This window comes from Periplaneta americana, chromosome 2 (assembly GCF_040183065.1).
Source record: "Periplaneta americana isolate PAMFEO1 chromosome 2, P.americana_PAMFEO1_priV1, whole genome shotgun sequence".
NCBI lineage: Eukaryota > Metazoa > Arthropoda > Insecta > Blattodea > Blattidae > Periplaneta > Periplaneta americana.
Window position 1 is genome coordinate 79,847,612 of NC_091118.1, and position 21,920 is coordinate 79,869,531.

The window sequence follows — 21,920 nt, forward strand, 5'->3', positions numbered from 1 at the left end:
ATTGAATCATATTACACATTTGTTTTGTTATATAATCTTACGAAATCGTAAAAAAAATAGCCATTTAATGACGTTAATAGATCAAAATAATAGCTACTCCTCCCCCCCTTCCTCCTCCTTTTCCCCTTCCTACACTACAAATTAAGGCTTAAGCGAATCCCCTGTTCCAAAGTTATAGCAAATCTTTCCGCCTTTTCCTTGGTCTTCTCTTCGCCCTGGTTGTTGATATTAATTTACAGTTTTGTTCCCTTCGTTTTATTGATATGCCACATGCAATTATAGTGTTGTTACACATTATACCGTTTAATGTTTTATTTTTACATCTTAGATCAGAATAAGTAAACGAACAGACTTTTTTTATTTCCGCCTATCATAATTTTTGTAATTATTTGTTACGAGATTTCATGATGATATTCTTCGACAAATTGATTTTGAACTATTCATTTCGTGATATTATTGCGAAATTCTTATCACTGTCTTTTACCTCTTCATAATATAATGCTGAGTCAACTGAGAAGGTTTCACTTGTCAGAAGTACTGAGGTTCATCGCTCTGAAATAACGATTAGCATGCTCGACCGTGAAACGAGCTGGCTTGGGTTCAAATCCTGGTTGGGACAAGTTACCTAGTTGAGGTTTTTTCCAGAATTTTCCCTCAACCCAATAAGAGCGAATGCTGGGTAAACGCCCTGGACTCATTTCGCTGGCATCATCTTCAGTTCACTCAGACGCTCTATAACCATAGAGTTGTAAAAGCGTCGTAAAATAACAAATTAAAAAAAAATACTGAGTCTCATAAGTTGTTCGATGCATAAAATATTTAAAGTTGGAAATATCGCAGCATTTAATCGAATTTATACAGAGTGGACGGTAACCTCTGCACCAAAATGAAACTGGTACGTAATAGTTCATGAGAAGAAATTTGAAAAATCTAAATAAGTTTTGTCTCTAGCATTCACCGTTTTAGAGGAAATTGTTATGTTTCCATGAAGCATTTGGAAACATCACAGCTGCTGCAAGAAGCACTTCTTACCATACCCTCCCCCTCTGCTGTATTCAGTAACACGTGACGTGCGCTGCGTTGCAAGATTTATTTCAACGACTTTCGCTATTATTCGATTTAAATTCATGGCTAAACGTTTTAATTTGCAAAAAAAAAAAAAAAAAAAAAAAAAAAATCGAGACATTAACTGTTCAGATTATTTATACCGATTTGCTTATATAGCAATCAGCTATTTCTCTCGGGCCATTACCGCAATAGAGCGCTGGAAACATTGGGCAAAGACTGTTTTTTTCCTGCTTAACGGTGCTCAATCGAAAGAAATGTGTAATAGAAGTTTTGTTATACAGGGACATCATTTTATTTTTACTAACATTTCTAATATTAACCTGGATATACCTTTGGATCAACGATTAAGAACCGGAAACACCGTTTGCTATCCCCTTCTACGACTTCAGTTCGATAATACTGACGTAATATACAAACAAATCACTTTACTAGGTATAGGAGGGAAGAAAAGTAGTTCATTTACGGTACGTAAACTAGGAAATATCGCGATTTTGAGTTTGATAATTTTCATTAGGTTTTTGTTTAATCAAAATACAGTACAGTATTAACAGTGAGTGTTTTTACTCACGAACTGAGCTGTTCGTGTGGACGTATTCATTATGCAATGTATATTATACTGTCTACAGCACATTAGCGTACACTATAGAGAATGAAGTTAAATTGAAAAATAATCATAATATGGATATTTAAACACATTTTTGAAAATGGTGACCGTTCATTTCGATACAGGCTTCAGTTCTAATGTGCATATTATCGCGCTATAGACTATTGTACGTAATTCCAATTGCCAGGTTCGTACTTCGTATCAGTAACTCATGTTGAAATCATTCTGTACCTACTCTATAAAATAGTACCTTACGTACTGTAAATTCAATCTTCACTTCTGCCCGATCCGAAAAGATAAAATTACTCAGACATGCTATCTATTGTCCGTCCAAGTAGTTACGTCGCAGCGTCGTAGAAAGGGAGGAAATCACGTGACAATTAAATACTTAACGAGGCCCTTTTATTTAAGTTATTTTAAAAAATTGTATGGGTATAATATTACGTAGACGTCCAATTCCTAACAGAAATTAATGTTCTCAGAAAATAGCTAAGACAGCCCAGCCACTAGCATTTACAGAGAGGCGAATAGAAGCAGGTGGGGGAAACCGGGATGCGACGTAGGCAAATGGAAAATGATGCAATATTGAAAGCTCTTTCGTCACTGGAAAACGCGAACATATTTTTGGAACGTACTGTTTACTATGACCGTAAGGTTACTATGACTGTATATGCGGTCTTGGATCTGTGTGGAGGATGAACTTCATTAGTAGAAGGGGTGGGAGTGAAGTACATTAAAAAACTCAGGTACAATAAAAATTGAAGTAAAAATAAAATGATGTCCCTGTATTTAACATATAGAATCACCTTTTAAATTTTGGTGCAGGGGCTACCATCAATTCTGTATATGCATATCCGTAAATTAAAACGAGTACGGTGAGCGCGAAGAGTCAATTGATTTCAGCAAAAAACTATCGTTGAAATTGTTTTGAAAATCTGAATAAAACTGCTTCGGAAGGAAAATATAAGCGCTCAGGCAACGAGTGTTACTTCCACTGGTTGAAGTCTAGCGAGAAGCAGAGTCGAAGAGCACACGTTTCTCTGAAGTATGGTGGATGAAGTGGGGGTGGAAATAGCTATTGCGGAGGTTGCGCTAGAAGTAACATTTTTTTAAAGGATGCGGCATTTTATCGGCCTTACAGTACCGCTGCGTTGCTTGTAATCCGGTGTCTTTGGGATGCTCAGTGACGTAGGCACAAAAAAATCGCATGCGAGTTGTTCTTGTATGCTGTGCTTGGAATATTGTCTGAATTTACTTAAACGTGTTGAAAATTTCATTATGGTACTGGCACAAAAATGTTCGGTACCTGTACATGAATTGTAACAACATGTTCTATGCCGCACTGATGATTTGTTTATTTATTTGGTTTTGAACTCTTGACTATTATTATTATTATTATTATTATTATTATTATTATTATTATTATTATTCCTTAGCTTTGTGTAATCATCATCATCATCATCATCATCATCATCATCATCATCATCATCATTAACAACTATTTCCTTGCAGTTTTCTTTATTCTGCATTTTGGACGTAGGAATCATCCTATTTGGTATTCTTCACGTTTTTATCATGAACTGACTGCTGTCCTTTGAGGCCAAATAACATTTTTGTACTGCTTCAAATGTTTTTAATAAGTCAATTTGGTCCACCGCTGTGAAGTAACGGTTAGCACGTCTGATCGTGCAACTAGGGTGTCCGGGTTCAAATCCTGTTTGGAATAAGTTACTTACGTTAAGTTTTTTCGGGTTCTTCCCTCAACCCATTAAGAGCAAATGCGAGGTAAATTTCAGCGCTGGACCTTGAACTCACCTTGCTAGCATCATCGCCAGACATCGAGATTTTGGACCCGTTAGAATAAGTTTACTAAGTCCATATTATAGGCAGCTTTGTCATTGTGTTTGAGGTGGATGGGAGTCGGCACCAGAAGAGACATGTGTACATGAAACCAAGTCCAGTCTAGTCTGCTGGTGCTGTACAGTGACGTTCCAAAGAAAGACAACTAATTTATCAAACATTAAAATAAAATGAATGTTAGAGGAAAAAAATTATGTAGGACCAAACAATTAATCTTTACGTAAATTAAAATAAAAGCCTATAATGCGGGATGAAGTTACAGGAGAATGGAGAAAGTTACACAACGCAGAACTGCACGCATTGTATTCTTCACCTGACATAATTAGGAACATTAAATCCAGACGTTTGAGATGGGCAGGGCATGTAGCACGTATGGGCGAATCCAGAAATGCATATAGAGTGTTAGTTGGGAGACCGGAGGGAAAAAGACCTTTGGGGAGGCCGAGACGTAGATGGGAGGATAATATTAAAATGGATTTGAGGGAGGTGGGATATGATGATAGAGACTGGATTAATCTTGCACAGGATAGGGACCGATGGCGGGCTTATGTGAGGGCGGCAATGAACCTTCGGGTTCCTTAAAGGCCATTTGTAAGTAAGTAAGTATAATGCGAAATTTTCAAACTAAATTAATATGCATTTCCTTTCGGCTTCTGTCATAAGCACATGTGCAATAGTTACGCAACATACATAATAATCATCACAATATGCACAACTTATGATGTGCAACACCTGGTATCGCCACAATATATTTACAATATAATGTAATGAAAATTTATGTTCCGTTCAACTTGTTTATTTTACAGCTTTCTCTTCTAGAATACTATTTGAACTGTTACAATGTACTACCATACACATTCACAAGGTCTCAAAACTAAATTTTCTTCGATAGTTGGCAAGACAAAGTTTATATTGGGAGAAACTCCGCTCTACATCACATGATGTAATTGGTGCAAAAAACACTATGTTATTGAAATCTATCTTTGCTACCCCAGCAGTGTCCATAGACTTCTTCCCTGCTAGCATATCTTTTATGTCACAGAATATCACATATCCACTGTTTTTACACAAAACTGAGTTTACTTTCTGTTTAATATGATTACTAGCTGGTGTACAGGATGCTTGATCATTGATCAATTACTTTCGTCATCTCCTTAATTAATTTTACAGGCTATGGGGGCAGAGGAACAGTGGGTGCAATTTCCTTGAATGTTAGCACTCGTGAAGGAGATTTCAAAAATATTACTTTGCAGTTAGCGATGAAACAAGCTACATCACTAAGGGACGCCCGTATCTCTTCAGCATCCCGGTGAAATATGTTTTCGGGAGTTACAATGGGTCTCAATGTATCGTTTTTTGTTTCCCCTTAGTCTGACATGACACAATTTACATGTAACATGGTCCCCATTAACTTCAAAACAATCATTTCCGATCTCCTGCACAAATGAATGCGTCTTAGAGCCTTTTACTTTTAGCATATTTACTGATTCCTCGACTAGTCAGATAGATAACCACATGCATAGATCAAAACTGGACTACTATCTCCTGTCCTCTCTTCTGACAAAGTGAACTAGTTGTACGGGACTGTTTTTATTATCAGAACAGTACCTCCTGTCCCTGCCTTACGAGTATGACTGAGTAAATAAAGCACATGGGACGACAGGTAGGTCGCTACTCTCACTGCCCCCACCCACTACCGTCCTGATTTATAACTTGAAATCACACTGTTTTCTTCTATCGGGTCTGAAGTCTCTAAGCCTGATCATCACCATCTGCTTTGACACTAGGTGACCATAAAGTTGATAAAGCGTCGTAAAATAAACTATTAAAATTAAGTCAATTTGATAATATGACTGCATGAATGGAAGTCTTCCTCAGATTCAAACTTCTGGTAATCTGTTTATAAAAGATAACTTTGATATATCTTCAGCTTCTCCTTTACTAATAGCCTACATATTACAGTCTGGCGGGGTAGGTATTGTAAATATATGAAGGCGTAGATTGCGTAGGGCAGTGCTAAATTTGCTGGAATAGTATTGTGTGTAAGTAAGGTATCTAGTACCTAGCGGATGATAATACCCACGTTTTAGTCAACACTGACATTACCAACAGCACCACTATCACCTCTGCCACCATATCCATCACAACCACCGCCGTGTCGTAACTGTGAACATTATAATTAGGGACCGGATTTTTATGTAATTACATATTATATTCCTTTCAACCTAACAGTATATAAATTACAAACCTTTGCGAATCTTGTAATTACCATTAATATATTAAAATTTGATACTACATACTTTTACATATTTACCCCACGTTACATATTATGGCTTGGTATTATAAATCTACATATTTAGAGGTTTTATTCATTTTTACTTGTCTGAAAGGAAAAAAAAAAAGCTTCTGCTGGGGAAGTTTACAATTTGAAATACAGATTTAAAAAGCCTTTTTACTTACCCAAGAAAGGATATATTTCGGGACGAAACTTAACGTCCTTAATTCCAGGAAGTAATAGAGGCACTCACCCCATTCCGCCCATTGTAAATATCAGTGAGCAAAAGGCAACCTTTGTCATACAACTACCTTGTATTGTAAAAATCACGCAAAGTAGCGTTACCTTCCATGCGGTGGAGTGGAATGAGGACGACAAGATTTGTCTCAAACTATAATTGTTCTGCACACGTTTTAACAAGTCGTTCCCATACAATTTGGAACTTTACCCACTCTCTTCCTAATTCTTCCAGGGAAAGCCCATGTCAAGTCTGACATGAGACTTTTAGGTTATTGCTTGACCTCTTTATTTTACATTTAGTAGACCTAAACGGAAATGGGATTTTCCGAGCAATTAAAAAGTATGGTTCTCGACTGGGATAATTGTACCCTGAATGAGACAGGAATGTCACTATTAAAACAACAGTTTGTAAATGTCTATAGTTAGAGGTTTTAGTAGGTACTTTGTTTCTTGCGGGGAGCAGCTAAAATGCATGTGTCGCACATCTCTTATTTTCTCCTAATCCAGTAAAGCGAAACAGTGCTTGCAGTACTATTGTGTCATTCATTTCACTCAGTTCTCTAGTTTTAGTACTTACAGTATAAAGTGCAAGTTTATCTTACTGCTTTTAACTAACTAAAAAGGCCCCTGTATATTCAACCCTAACGACGAAAATAAAATCACGGATTGCAGTGGACGAAGCTTTCACTACAGATGGAAAAGTAGTAATGTGTCAAGTGTGCAGTAAAAAAGTCGGGTGCTCTATGAAATCACAACTGGAGAGTCTTACCTATCCCATACCTGCCAGATATTGATATTAAATATTTCCATTATTTTACATATTTTGGTACATATTCATCTCATTTTTCTTATATAAATATGTACATATTTCACACCTTGATATTACATAAAATCCGGTCCCTTATTATAATCATTGACAGGTTATCGTATTTAGTACTTAAGGGTAGATGATGCGATATCATAGTTATAAATGCTCACGCCCCTACAGAAGAGAAAGACGACCATATAAAGGATAGCTTCTATGAGGAATTGGAACACACTTTTGATCATTTACCTATATATCACATGAAAGTTTTATTGGGGAATTTCAATGCTAAAGTAAGACGGGAGGATATTTTTAAACCAACGATTGGAAAACAGAGCCTACACGTAAGTAGTAATGACAATGGAGTTAGGTTAGTCAACTGTGCCACATCAAAAAACTTAATTGTCAAGAGTACAACATTTCCCCATAAGGATATACATAAATATACGTGGACTTCTCCAGACGGAATGACACATAACCAGATAGATGACATCTTGGTAGATAAAAGAAGGAACACTAGTATAGTAGACATTCGAACTTTCAGGGGGACAGACTGTAATTCTGACCATTATTTGGTAATTGGAGAATTAATAGAAAGACTATCAGTAGCCAAGCGAGTAGAGCAACCAGCTAATATTAGTACATTCAATATTTTGAAATTAAAGGACGAGGAAACTAAGCAACGTTATCAGGTTGAAATTTCAAATAGGTTTGCTGCTTTAGCAACTGCTGACGAAGCTGAGGAAGAGTTAGATGTTAATAGCGTGTGGGACAATATCCGAGATAATATCAAAATTGCAGCTGAGCAGAGCATAGGTTATCATGAAACTAAGAAAAAGAAACCATGGTTTGATGATTGTTCCATTGTAGTAGATAGAAGGAAACAGGCAAAATTGAAATTCTTACAGGATCCAATTGTGGAGAATAGAGATAATTATTTCAATGAATGACGGGAAGCAAGTCGTACATTTAGGAATAGAAAGAGAGATTACTTGAAGGAAAAACTGAATGAGGTAGAAACAAATAGTAAAAATAAACACATTCGAGATTTATATAAGGGTATAAAGGAATTTAAAAACGGATATCAGGCAAGGGTAAACGTGATCAAGAATGAGAATGGTGACTTACTTGCAGACTCATTCATTCCTGAACATATCGAAAAACTATTTTGGGCAACTACTAAATATATATAGGCCAAAAAGAAATGATCAGGACGAAATTCAAATACAAACTTCTGAGCCATTCATACCGGAACCCACACTTTCTGAAGTCGAAATTGCGATAGAATATCTGAAAAAGTACAAGTCTCCAGGTATTGATCAAAGTCCAGCAGAATTAATACAAGAGGGTGGAAGGGCATTATCTAGCGAAATTTATAAACTTGTACTTGCAATTTGGGAAAAGGAAATTGTACCAGAACAATGGAAGGAGTCCATAATCGTACCTATTTTTAAGAAGGGGGACAAGACTAACTGTAGTAACTTTCGAGGAATATCACTTTTGTTGACGTCGTACAAAATTTTGTCGAATATCCTTTTGAGAAGATTAACTCCATATGTAGATGAAATTATTGGGGATCATCAGTGTGGTTTTAGGCGTAATAGATCGTCTATTGATAAGATTTTTTGTATTCGACAGATATTGGAGAAAAAATGGGAGTATAAGGGTGCAGTACTTCAGTTATTCATAGATTTCAAAAAGGCGTATGACTCGGCTAAGAGAGAAGTTTTATATAATATTCTTATTGAATTTGGTATTCCCAAGAAACTAGTTCGATTAATTAAAATGTGTATTAGTGAAACTTACAGCAGAGTCCGTATAGGACAGTTTCTATCTGATGCTTTTCCAATTCACTGTGGGCTAAAGCAGGGAGATGCACTATCACCTTTACTTTTTAACTTTGCTCTAGAATATGCCATTAGGAAAGTTCAGGATAACAGAGAGGGTTTGGAGTTGAATGGGTTACATCAGCTTCTGGTCTATGCGTATGACGTGAATATGCTAGGAGAAAATCCACAAACGATTAGGGAAAACGCGGAAATTCTAGTTGAAGCAAGTAAAGCGAAGTAAATCACGAAAAGACTAAGTATATGATTATGTCTCGTGACCAGAATATTGTATGAAGTGAAACTATAAAAATTGGAGATTTGTCTTTCTAAGAGGTGGAAAAATTCAAATATCTTGGAGCAACAGTAACAAATATAAATGACACTCGGGAGGAAATTAAACGCAGAATAAATATGGGAAATGCGTGTTATTATTCGGTTGAGAAGCTTTTGTCATCTAGTCTTCTGTCAAAAAATCTGAAAGTTAGAATTTATAAAAAGTTATATTGCCGGTTGTTCTGTATGGTTGTGAAACTTGGACTCTTACTTTGAGAGAGGAACAGAGATTAAGGGTGTTTGAGAATAAGGTTCTTAGGAAAATATTTGGGGCTAAGAGGGATGAAGTTACAGGAGAATGGAGAAAGTTACACAACGCAGAGCTGCACGCATTGTATTCTTCACCTAACATAATTAGGAACATAAAATCCAGACGTTTGAGAAGGATAGGACATGTAGCACGTATGGGCGAATCCAGAAATGCATGTAGAGTGTTAGTTGGGAGGCCGGAGGAAAAATACCTTTGGGGAGGCCGAGACGTAGGTGGGAAGATAATATTAAAATGGATTTGAGAGAGGTGGGATATGATGGTAGAGACTGGATTAATCTAGCTGAGGATAGGGACCAATGGCGGGCTTATGTGAGGGCGGCAATGAACCTCCGGGTTCCTTAAAAGCCAGTAAGTAAGTAAGGTTTATAATACTGTACAGTGAGAATCTTTTAAAACTATCAGTTCGCAAGTCGGCTGCTTAGGCTTACTGTCGGCACATCCTTCCGTGAACTCACGACGCCACAACACTTCACAGGCATTCCCCTACATTCCTCTCTTAAAGTTCGGCATAGTTGCGAACTATCTCGAAGTATGGGAAGATCAATCGGGAGTTACACTTCAGTGGGCCAGTACGGCATTGTGTTGTGTTGTGTTGTGTTGAGTTGAGTTACAAGCCGAAGCCATACGTCGGAAACACTAATTAACTGTGAAGCGGAGGGTCTACGATACAGAACAGGTGTTTGTGCTAATGCCGATTTTCAATGTAAATTAATGTTACAATATAAGTGTGTGTCGATGGAATTATGTTCGCGGTCGTACCAAACGTTAATTGTTGTTGTATTGTAAACTAAGTGCGTGTTGCAGATAAAAACAAGACAAATGAAAATATGGCTGCACTGTTTGGCAACTTTTACGGTTATTAATAATTACAAAGTTATTGACAATTCTTCTAGATGTTAAATATTGTATAAACTGCATTTTTATAGTCTTACTTGTGGTTTTTGGTGTATCAGAGTCCTAACCAAATTGTTGGGTCTCGCCGTCAATAAAGTTACGCCGTTGGTTTTCAAGTTCATTGTAAACAGCTGTTTTGTGATCCCATAAATATTGCAGTTTTGTTGAAGATTCGGAATGTCTGCTATACTTCAGAACTAATAATTTGTAGATGCATACACTCACTTTGTTGGTTTTCAAGATTTGTTAATTAATATTATTTCTTTTGTAATAAGTTAGTTATAAACCTGTTTCTTTTCACTTCGTATTTACAGGATTTAAAGTTCACTGAGTTTACGCTAATTGGCACATACTCATACTTAATAGCTAATGATGTGTCTTGTTACGTAGCCTATTATGTTGTAAGTATGTTTCTTCATTTTTTCATAGATCTTTGGCCTAACTGTATTTACATCCTCATACTTTATTATAATAATATGTCAGTAGTTTCCTCTATTTACATTTTTATGTTATTTGCATAATTTACATTCTTAGCTTGTTTTCTGTAGTTATATTTGAGTAGCTTAATATCAAAGGCGGACATCTGACCTCAATCGAAATTTAGATAGCTGTGGTTTTTTATACTATTTTTCATGCTCTTTAAAGTTATAGTGAAACCATATGCAAACTCTAACACTATATTTATAAAATGAATTGTGTTAAATATTACAGAGAACACTGTGAATTAAAAAACTGCCTCTAGATCAAAACTATGGAGATGACAGATGTCCGTCTTTGATATTAAGCTACTCATTTATTTAAAATTATATTCTAAAAAGTTTATAACAAATAATTTAGGATAAGAGTATTGTTATGGTGACTGGTCAGGTTCAAACTAAAACTGGCTTCCTGGGCATCTGAAATATTTATATAAAAGCACGGTAGATAATCGTATAAGATAAAATTAAAATGTATCCTAGACCTTTCACGTCACAGGTGAAGCACCATAAAGCCGCAAAATATTGTCAATTTTCTAGACATAAATTTGTTAATTGAATGGAACTTAAGAATACTGCTTAGGAACTTACGTCTTTATTGCATTATTGATTTTATTATTTTCGGTGCAAGGAATATCTTTTTTATTTATTTATTTATTTATCTACCTTTGTACTATCAATAAAAACATGTTTTTTGTAATTATTTTAAGTGGCAGTCTTTGTACATATTATGTAAGTAGCCTACTTACGCCGTATTCTGAAGTATAGCTAATTGATTGCAATAAACACTATTTTCGATTTCGTAATAATTTACATTACACCTCTGAATCTTGATCTTACCTTTGTACATAAAGTAATATTGAAAAAAATACAAAAATACATGTTACGTACAACGAAAGCAATGAGCAAGCACAATTACAATAATATCATTTTAGTATCTCCCGCCTCCATCAGTGTTGCCAAACCTACCCATGCTCCGGCTTGTAACTGAAGAGGGCTCAGGTTGTGCAATAGATGGTCACTGCGTCATCTATATAGACCTTTACATTTGAAGACATAGCCTATATAGTATAAAGTGCAAAAAATCGTGTAGTAAAACAAGGCAATAATTTTTTAACGTAAATTTTCTAACAGTCCAAAGTAATATATATATATACCTAGCCTTCACATCTAGATGAATTAAAAGAAAACATTGAAACATAAATTAGGTTGATTAATACAGAGGAACTGAACGCGAGTAACTGATAGTTTCTTAAGAAGGTGTAAATTGAGCAGTATGCAAAATAGACAGATTTTCTGTAAGAATGGTGAGTACCGAATTAATAAATTTACGGATGGGAGTGTAGGGGAATGCCGGTAAAGTATTGCGGTGCTCTGAGTTCACGGAAGTATATATACCGGCGGGTGCAAGTACAGCTCTATATAGAGCTCTAGGTGCAAGTGGGTCGCGCCGGTAAATAGCCGACTTGCGAACCGATAGCTTTAAAAGATTCTCACTAGTGAGCGAGTACTTTACAATTATCAAAATGGGAAGTACAAGAAGACCATTTCACGAGATAGAAATGAAATTCCAGTCTTTACGAGGTAAACATAAGCAGTTTTTTTTTTATACTGAAAATCGAGGAGATGATATGTTACCATCGTAAGCTGTAAATGATTAATTATTTTTTCTCGTTATAGTTTCAACTGAAGTAGCTTTTTCAGATTTGGAGTTTCACGCGCGAAACACTATGTTAATGTGCTGGTTGATAATGCCGGGCACTTTCTCGCGGAACTGTGATAATGTTGATAGAGAGAATTGATGGAATGACGGCAGGAAAAATGAGAAAACCTGTTCTCACCACTGTTTTTGACCATTATAAATTCCAGTTGCACTCGCGAGGAGAATTTGTCTGGGTTGGGTCTCTTCTTTGGACAGCATGCTAGTCATTCGCCCAACGATACGTCATTCCGTTGTAGACTTTTCATAACAAATTATTTATGAAATTGCAATATACACGCTTATACTTACATAATTCACTATTACATTAATATTATAAGTTGCGCCAACCACTCTAGTCTCACTTTAAGTTGTAACTAGAACATTTATTACGTGGTCAGTACGTATGTGAGTCATTCCACGTCAAATCGCACAAAATTATACAAATTTTGACCTTCATATTTCTGATTGCGTTTATATTTTTTTTACCAACTCTATGGGTCTAATAAACCAACAAGTGTGTTTTCATTTTATCCTAAGTCCACATGTTTTTAAAATATTGCATGTTAAAATTCGTTAAAAATGTCACGCAATGAAACATTTAAAGCGTCATATTTATGAGGATATTGATGTTAGAATTTTTTTGAAAAATGCATTTAAAAGCTTAAAGTACTGTCGTTTGTTAAATATTTACTAACTAATTTTAATATAATTATTACAAATATTTTTTTATGATTCAATTTTTTAAAGTTAGATATCAATGTGAAATAGCCGTATTAAAAATTAAAAAAAAAATATCTACTAGATGCACTGAAGTATTCTTAATAACTCCAGAAAAAATCACAATGGGATCTCGAATAGTTCAATGGAAATTTAATTACTTACGAAACAATGTGTAGCGGTCGGTGCAGCAGCAGTGGACGGGAAATGTTGAAGCGCGGGGAGGCTTATCGGCGCTGGATGATCGAGTGAACGTTGCAACATTACACCCAGTACGGATCAAGTCACTCGAGGAAACACTGCTAATTTACTTGTTACGATATCTTCAAATATTTGTACATTATGATTTTTAAACGTTTGTTTTCATTCACACTACACTTTAAATTTTCATTCGCCTACTTTCTTTCTCGAAAGAAAATTATTTTACTAAATCTTCAGTTTCTGACAACGGAGTGAAAGAATGTAGTTTTAATGTACCAGTTATTGGTTTTAGATTGTGGTATCTGGCCTGCAAATTTTCCAGTATATTCAATGCTTATTCAATGGACAAAATATAAATTACACGTAGAAATGTTTTTTGTGACCAATCAGTTTTTTTTTGTGTTGTTATAGGATCTTGTATAGACTGGCTCTCGTGGCAAGTCTTTTAACAGTTCCTCCAATGCCATCACATGGAGCTTTACCATGCGACGTTGCAAAGAAGTGTCATTCGGCGCTAATTTCGTAATCGTCTTCATGTAAGCAATTATTTTTAAAATTCTTTTTGTTTTTGTATTGTGAACTTGATCCATCGGAAAAGTAGATGATTTTTTTTTCATATCGTTGAATTCTTGGTTTAAGAAACTGATTGCTTCGGATTGAAAAAAGTGAAAGGAATCGGTGTCATGTTTCATGCTTTCTGAGATGACAGCAATACTTTTGTGACGAATTTCTGTATCTTCTTTGGAATATACTACGAAAGGATGTATTGTGGCTTGGCATTTGTTCCAGTGCACACCTTGTACTTAATCTTGTATTACAAATTAATAATTTTCAGAAAAGTCTGCAATAACTATGTAATTTTCAAGTTGTAAATTTTCTTTGCATCCCGTCAAAAATAAAATATGGTCGACTTTTGAAGGGATGACGATGCATCTTCTACATGAAAAACTTTACTTGCTAGGGAACCTTCTACTTTTTGAAACTTTTCACGGGGTTATCGTTTTTGTTATAGTTTTCTTTTCTTGATAAGGGATTCTATTGGCATCAAACTCTTGTTTAATTCCTCAATATTACTGATTTCTAGCGTTGTATCCATAGAACTGCTTGAAAAAGAACTGGGATAATCACTTTCTCTGTCCGCACTTTCATTTGATTCATGTTTATTAATATCACAAGAACTACCGGCTTCACATGTAATTTCACCTGACCTGTCCGGAAGTTGATAGATTTTTTTTTTTACGGAAAGAATCACATATTCGCACATTCAAAGACTCCTTTAAATTGAGCTTTATCAATAAATCGCGACTTACGCGCCTTAGTGTACCTTTATTTTGTAAAAGCGTGATTAGGAAGGTCAAATGGATTTAAACACTTGTTATATATTACGCGATCTTTGCTGTCACTGATGTTTTATAGAAGTCACGTCACTCCATGAAATTCAAACTCTGATTATTTTTCTCTTCTATATTTTATCTCCTGCCATCTGTTTACTGCCATAAAGTTTACTGCCTTACCTAGCCTTGCTATCGTTAAACACTTGGCTGTATTACAGTATAAACATATAGCATTGTGAAGGTCTCCCCCTCTTAGCTGAGTTGACAATAATAAAATAACTTTAGATAAGATATTTACTGTTCCTTAAGGTATTAATCATTTGATGAATGAATGCATTTGTTTGGTAGTGTGGCGATAACGGGGGATTTCGTAAAACTTTCCGTGGGCATCCTTCTAGTCCACGGCCACAAGCAGTTCATTAGCTGGGATCGCGAGCGCGTGCATGCCTTCGGAAAATAAATTGTTACAAATGGATGTGTGCAGATCCCACATTTCTAAATGCAGTAGTTTACAGATAATATATAGGGAACAAGTATATATATATATATATATATATATATATATATTTTTTTTTTTTTTCAGATTTTTAACTTGGCTATATAATATAGGGCCTAGTAATTTTGTTTTGAAAAATAAATGATTAAAAAATTAGGCCAAATTTTAAATTTATTTGTGATAAGCCTAAAGTAATAAAAAGTGTTGTATTTAGTCTTTCAAATGCGCCAAACAGCAAATTTCAATTATATGTAGACACAGAATTCCAAGTGAGTTTATGTAACAGTGCGCGCATAATTTGCGTAATTTCAAATAGTCATAACTACACAAATAATTAATAATTGTGAAAATAAAACAATACGGGTCTCCTTGTTTGATGTCTGTAATTCATGAAAAAAAATTCGACCATTTACGAGAAGGTCGTGTTTTATTGCTGTGCGATTTGACGTGGAATGACTCATGTATATAAGAGTATACATGCTCGTAGATGGCTTGTGTTCACTGATTTCAGACTTTGATTAATGTTTATGATATACTGTAGGTGATTGAGCTAGTAATGAATTGTGGTATGTAAGTTTCCAGTGCCGAAAAATTATGTTCTTTAAGTTTTAGATGTTATTTGTTTCATGTAAATCTGATACATATTTTTCGAGAACTAAACATTTCAGTGCAATACCGCAGATTTAAAGAGCCAACCAAGATGGACTCAAACTTCATCCCTTATTTCCTGAGTATTGATTTTACGAAACATTGCTAAATTTAAGCAGTGGTAGTTCTAAAACTATTAACTTATTACTATTGACGTGATTATTTTTTTAATCATACCTTATTTATCAGGGTAGAGCTAGAACTTCTCAGAACATAATCTTAACTTTCTGTAAAATGAATAAGCGAGTGTTAATAATAAAATGTATAACTTCTTTAACAATAAGAGTCCACGCCTGTGGAGTAACGGTTAGCACGTCTGGCCGCAAAACCAGGTGGCCCGGGTTCGATTCCCGGTCGGGGCAAGTTACCTGGTTGAGGTTTTTTCCGGGGTTTTCCCTCAACTCAATATGAGCAAATGCTGGGTAACTTTCGGTGCTGGACCCTGGACTCATTTCACCGGCATTATCACTTTCATCTCATTCAGACGCTAAGTAACCTAAGATGTTGATAAAGCGTCGTAAAATAACCTATACTTAAAAAAACAATAAGTATAGTAATTTTGTTTTACACTTGAAAAACTAGGCACATAAGATATTTTACTACAGGCCCTACAGTAATTTAAATACCAAAAAAAATCATGAATCTATCATGGTTACAACAGAGAAACTTGAAAATAAATGCTTCACTAACAATGACTTTCTATTGTTACTGATTTATTTCACTGTAAAGGTAAAGGTATCCCCGTAACATGCCATGAAGGCACTTGGGGGGCATGGAGGTAGAGCCCCATGCTTTCCATGACCTCGGCACTAGAATGAGGTGGTGTGGTCGGCACCACGCTCTGACCGCCTTTTACCCCCGGGAAAGACCCGGTACTCAATTTTATAGGAGGCTGAGTGAACCTCGGGGCCGTTCTGAAAGTTAGGCAACGAGAAAAAATCCTGTCACCACCTGGGATCGAACCCCGGACCTTCCAGTCCGTAGCCAGCTGCTCTACCAACTGAGCTACCCGGCCGCCTTTATTTCACTGTAGTTTAGTTTTTATGAATGTTCTATGTGGTAAAAATTTTAAGAAGAAGAAAATATATATATATATATATATATATATATATATATATATATATATATATATATCTGTGTGTGTGTGTGTGTGTGTATCCATTGGGATTTGAGAATTTCAGTTCCTCCCCCCTCCCCTCCCAGTTTTCGATGAAAGTCACTCTGAGAGGAGTTATACACGCCTGGAATTAGTCAAATATAAGTTATTTATTTACATTTTGTTCAAAGGGAATGTCCCTGATAATAAATCCTTTACTTGGTCAGTTATTGGGTGCCATTTGGAGGGTTCTCAGAAGTATGGAAGTTCTGTTACCTGCTCGTTTTCAAGACACACCTTCGGCTTCACATTCCGACACATTGCACTTATCAATCTCCAACTACGGTATACGACTTGAAACTTCACTTAACTGTACGATTTTTCTTTCCATAGTTAACGAAGATGCGCCTCACTTAATTTACTTAAACTCATTAGATCTTTACACTTCACACTAGATACATATGGCTGCGTGAATTAATTCATATTACTCTCCAAAATATAAAACCTGTTTAAATGATATGTCACAAATAATATGTTGTCTGAATTGTAGGCCTACAGATAGAAAAGACTGCAAACATTAGCCTACCAGGACAATACGTTCAGTAGGCTAATTGACCGTCCACAACGTCCGCAACTAAATTAAAGAGTTGATTGGTTTTGTTTTTACGAAACTGATGATCAGCTACGTAACAGTTGGCTGGAAGACACAGAATTGGCATGATTTTTTTTTTAAATATATACTGATTTTAACAATCCCATTGTTACATTCGTAAAACGGTCTGACTTCTCTACTGTAGTAACAATTTAAACCAATTTCAAAATGTAGTAATCAATTATATATGTTAGTTTTTGAAAACGTTAAAAGAATCAAAAAATCTCTCTCTCTCTCTCTCTCTCTCTCTCTTTTTCGTGTTTGCTCCAAACTAGCTCCTCCTCCTCACATGGAGTCTTCGGACTTTCCAGTAGCCCATAGTTAATGCTTCATGTCCATTCTTAAAATATGGTTAAATAATAGGGTTTGTTCAGTGAAGAACTGTTTTCAGAACATGGGAGAGGGATAGTAGGAGGAAGACGAATAAAATGTATAAGATTGCTGACGATATGATGCAGAAGACGAGACGATACTATGCTACTGGAGCTACGAGTGACAGTTGTGAGCAGTATGGGATGGAAATAAATGGAAGCAAGACGTAGACCATGATTATCGGAAGAAAACTAAAGAAGGTAAATTTGCGAATTCGAAATAAGGCAGTGGAACAAGTGTACAGCTCAAATACTTGGGTTGTACTGTAAGTAGTAACATGAGCTGCTGCCAGGACGTCATAAGGAGGATAGCAATGGCAAAGGAAGCTTTTAATAGAAAAAGGAGCATCTTCTGCGGATCTGTGGAGAAAGAAGTAAGGAAGAGACTAGTGAAGTGCTTTGTGTGGAGTGTGACATTGTAAGGAGCAAAAACATAGAGATTACGACGAAGCCAAGAAAAACGACTACAAACATTTGAAATGTGGATGTGGAGAAGAATGGAGCATGTGAAATTAACATACAGAATAATAAACGAAGTTGTGGTGGAAAGAGTGAATGAAGAAAGAATGATGCTGAAACTGAGCAAGAAAAGAAAAAGAAATTGGTTGGGCTGAGAAGAAACATCCTACTGAAGGATGCACTGGAAGGAATGGTGGACGGAAGGAAAATTCGGGGCAAAAGAAAATATCTGATGATAAGCAACATTAAGATATATGGATCATTTGCGAAGACTAAAAAGAAGGAGGAAAATAGCAAATATTGAAGAAGGCTGGATTTGCAGTGGAAGACTTGCCCTAGGGCAGAACACTATGAATGAATGAATGAATTGGGTTTGAAAGCGCATCGTTTGGAGTGCGCCGTTCTTGAAGGATGTTCTGTAACGCAGTACCTATGCATTTTCCTGTTATATGTAGGGAGGTGTAATTACTCTGAGGCAAAAATCCTTGGTTTTCTTGCTGAAAAAAACGTTTACAAAAATGGTTACAAGTATTTGTATAAGAGATAACCTGAACATGTGCGAAGTATTGTAGGCTTACGTGTCAAAATATTTTAGAAAAGAATTTAAATGACGAAATAGTATTAATATATCATTTACTGAGTCATTGAACTAGTCTGGCGAGAAAGCAGTAACAATGTCAGAGAAGATGTCCTGAACATGCGCAAAGTATTTTACTACTGAGAAAAAAAGAGTTTAAATAATGAAATATTAGTAATTTACTATTTACTAGAGATGAGCTTAAACGATATTTTCAAGTATCTGTGACAACTGTGACTGTGACAATTAAATATCTGTGAGTTTTATCGGTGATTTTGTCACACCGATATTTTATATCGATAAGTAAGCACGATATGCATGAATTGCACTGATATTTTGTCACACCGATAAAACTTAACAGGAAATATTGAAGAGCAGTGAAATGTGAATACGATTTCTCTATACACGCCACACATCAGTGATTTATATGGGAAAATCCAACAAATAAATTATGTACATGTACCATTAACAAATACTTACCTAACTGAACAGTAACATGTCAAAAGTTAACCTCATGTACCAAGAGGTTATATTGTAGATATTGCATCAGTTGATAAGTTTTAAATCTAGTTGGGTATGGAGATATTGAGGTTATGTGATTATCTTAATCGTTTTAAAAATTGATGCTTTTTATTGAATATAATATAATGGATAAATTATTTTAAGTCGTGCATTAACATAATAATATTGAGTCATAGAATAAAAATTAACGAAACATAAGTATTCGGAAAAACATTGGAAAAAATTACAAAACAAAACAGTTGTTCAGACAGGATTTTTACACAAAATAAAGTACTAGTAACCAATGGTGTTATTATTTAAATGGTGTAATCACTACATCATTTATAATAAGATGGTGAAACTAACGCTGAAGTAGTTTCGGCGATTTCGGACGTAAAAATCGTTGCAGTTATAAAGATTTTTTTTTTTTTTTTTTTTTTGGGAGATGCAGTTTGATCGGGTTAAATTAGCGCTGAGGTAGTTTCGGTGATTTCGGAAGTGAATATAGTTGAATTTGATATTTTGTGGAGATGCAGTTGATCGTATATGCAAGATATAACAAAGCCTAAACTAACCAAACCTAACCTGTCACAGATTCGTATATGCAAGGTGTATAGGCGAAGTACGAAGGGAATTACCTTAACGCTAGTTTAGTCGTTGATCGTATATGTATAGGCATAATAAAAGCTTAAACTAACCAAACCTGACTTGTCACAGATTCGTATATAAAAGGTGTATAAGTGGAGTACGAAAAAAACTTCCTCGAGGTTAGTTTAGCCAAATAAGTTGCCTACCCACCATATTAGCCAGTTTTGTCTCGTTCGGTTTTAATACTCGTACTATAGGTACTGTTGTCGGCTTGTGAGAAATGCTTCGAAAGTACGGAAGAGCATAACGTTCAGTGACACAGAGCGAATTAACATGATTTACGTTTGATACCCCTTATTTTCAAATGTAATTAATTATCCTGTTTATGTGTAAGTATAGGTCTATTTTTAAAGCGTGCAAGGGCAATGAGAACGATTTGATGGAGCAGTGTCTGCTAGATGTCAGATCTTTTTGGAATTTATAAAATTGCCAATTTTTGCTAACTACCCCATATGATTATATTTAAAAGTTGAAAGTTACTTGCAAGTTGATGATTTTTAACAATATCTAGACAATATCACTAAATACCAAGTTTAGAACATTGATTAGGCCTATTAATTGGGGTGGAATAATACCTCACACGAGTACCAATGTTAGGAAGCACTGCGCGATTTCCTAAGAGTTAATAACCATATACAACATACCGGTAACGAACTTATTGCAAATAATTTTAAGTTCAATTATTTTAATTAATACTACCATGCACTGTTCGTGTTAGAACTATACATTAAAACTGGATCATACATAAATGAGAGAAGTACAGGTAAAGTTATCAAAATAATGTTGTAGGCTCCTTTAACTATTCAATTTATAATTAAAAATATAACTGAAAAATATTGTTACTGCGCAAAAATTGAGTGTAAAATACATATAAGTTAATGTAGATTCAGTTATATGAAAATGTAAAGATCTCGGGGAATACATAAAATATATTTATAAAACATATATACAGACTAACTATGAAAACAAAATATCAGACTCAGGATTATATTATTATAATGCCGCTAATAACTTTGCAAAAAATAATATTGAACAAAATATCACGAAAAAATAATCAAATATCACCGCTTGATTGCTGTTATTGTATAATGCGCATGCGCAAACCCACGACGTAGAGGAGAAAGTTGAGAACGTCACAGAGTACTGAACACAGTCTAGTATATACAGTCGCGAAGCTCAATACGTAGTAAATATGCAAACATTAGATAGTTGCTCACCACTAGGATCGCTAATATCGCCTCATTACAGGCAAAGCAAAATGGTACCGTCACAGTCTATTGTTTCTAGCACCCTCAAAACTCAAGCTTCGTGACTGTATATGGTAGACTATGGTACTGAATACGGAACAGATTTCGACAGCTATATTTTGTCACATATTTCGCGTCATCAGTCACAGGTTTATCTGTGACAAAAAATACCAGTGACAAAATATCGGTTTGTGAAATATCGGCCATCTCTACTATTTACTGAATCACTCAGCTAGACTAGTGGACGAGCAGTACAAATATTATTTATAATGTATTGCTTTATGTAGCAGGAAGTGTCACAACATCTTCGAAGGGCCGCAGATTGAAAACCACAGATTTATATCGAATACAGAGTTGAGGGTCTTTTCTGTACCCAGCTCTTTAGCTTGCGCTGATATAATCGGTAAATTTCTGTACGGTTTTCTAAATATATCTTACCAAATTTTATTTGCAACAGAATTTCGAAATGACTATTCTCTCTTGAATACGAACATCATAGCTTGTAAAAACTTTCCCAACACGGGCGAATTCTTATATCATGCTGTTGGAAATTTCAACACGAATAATTCTGCAGTGCTCGGGAAAAGTGACATAAGTCAGTTTCCACAGACCTTTT

General features: G+C 35.4%; 1 protein-coding gene across 2 annotated transcripts in view; it reads left to right on the plus strand.

Moving 5' to 3' along the window:
- Positions 1-21,920, plus strand: part of LOC138694374 (SUN domain-containing ossification factor) — a 533,809-nt gene that overhangs the window by 96,383 nt on the left and 415,506 nt on the right. The window lies entirely within an intron of this gene.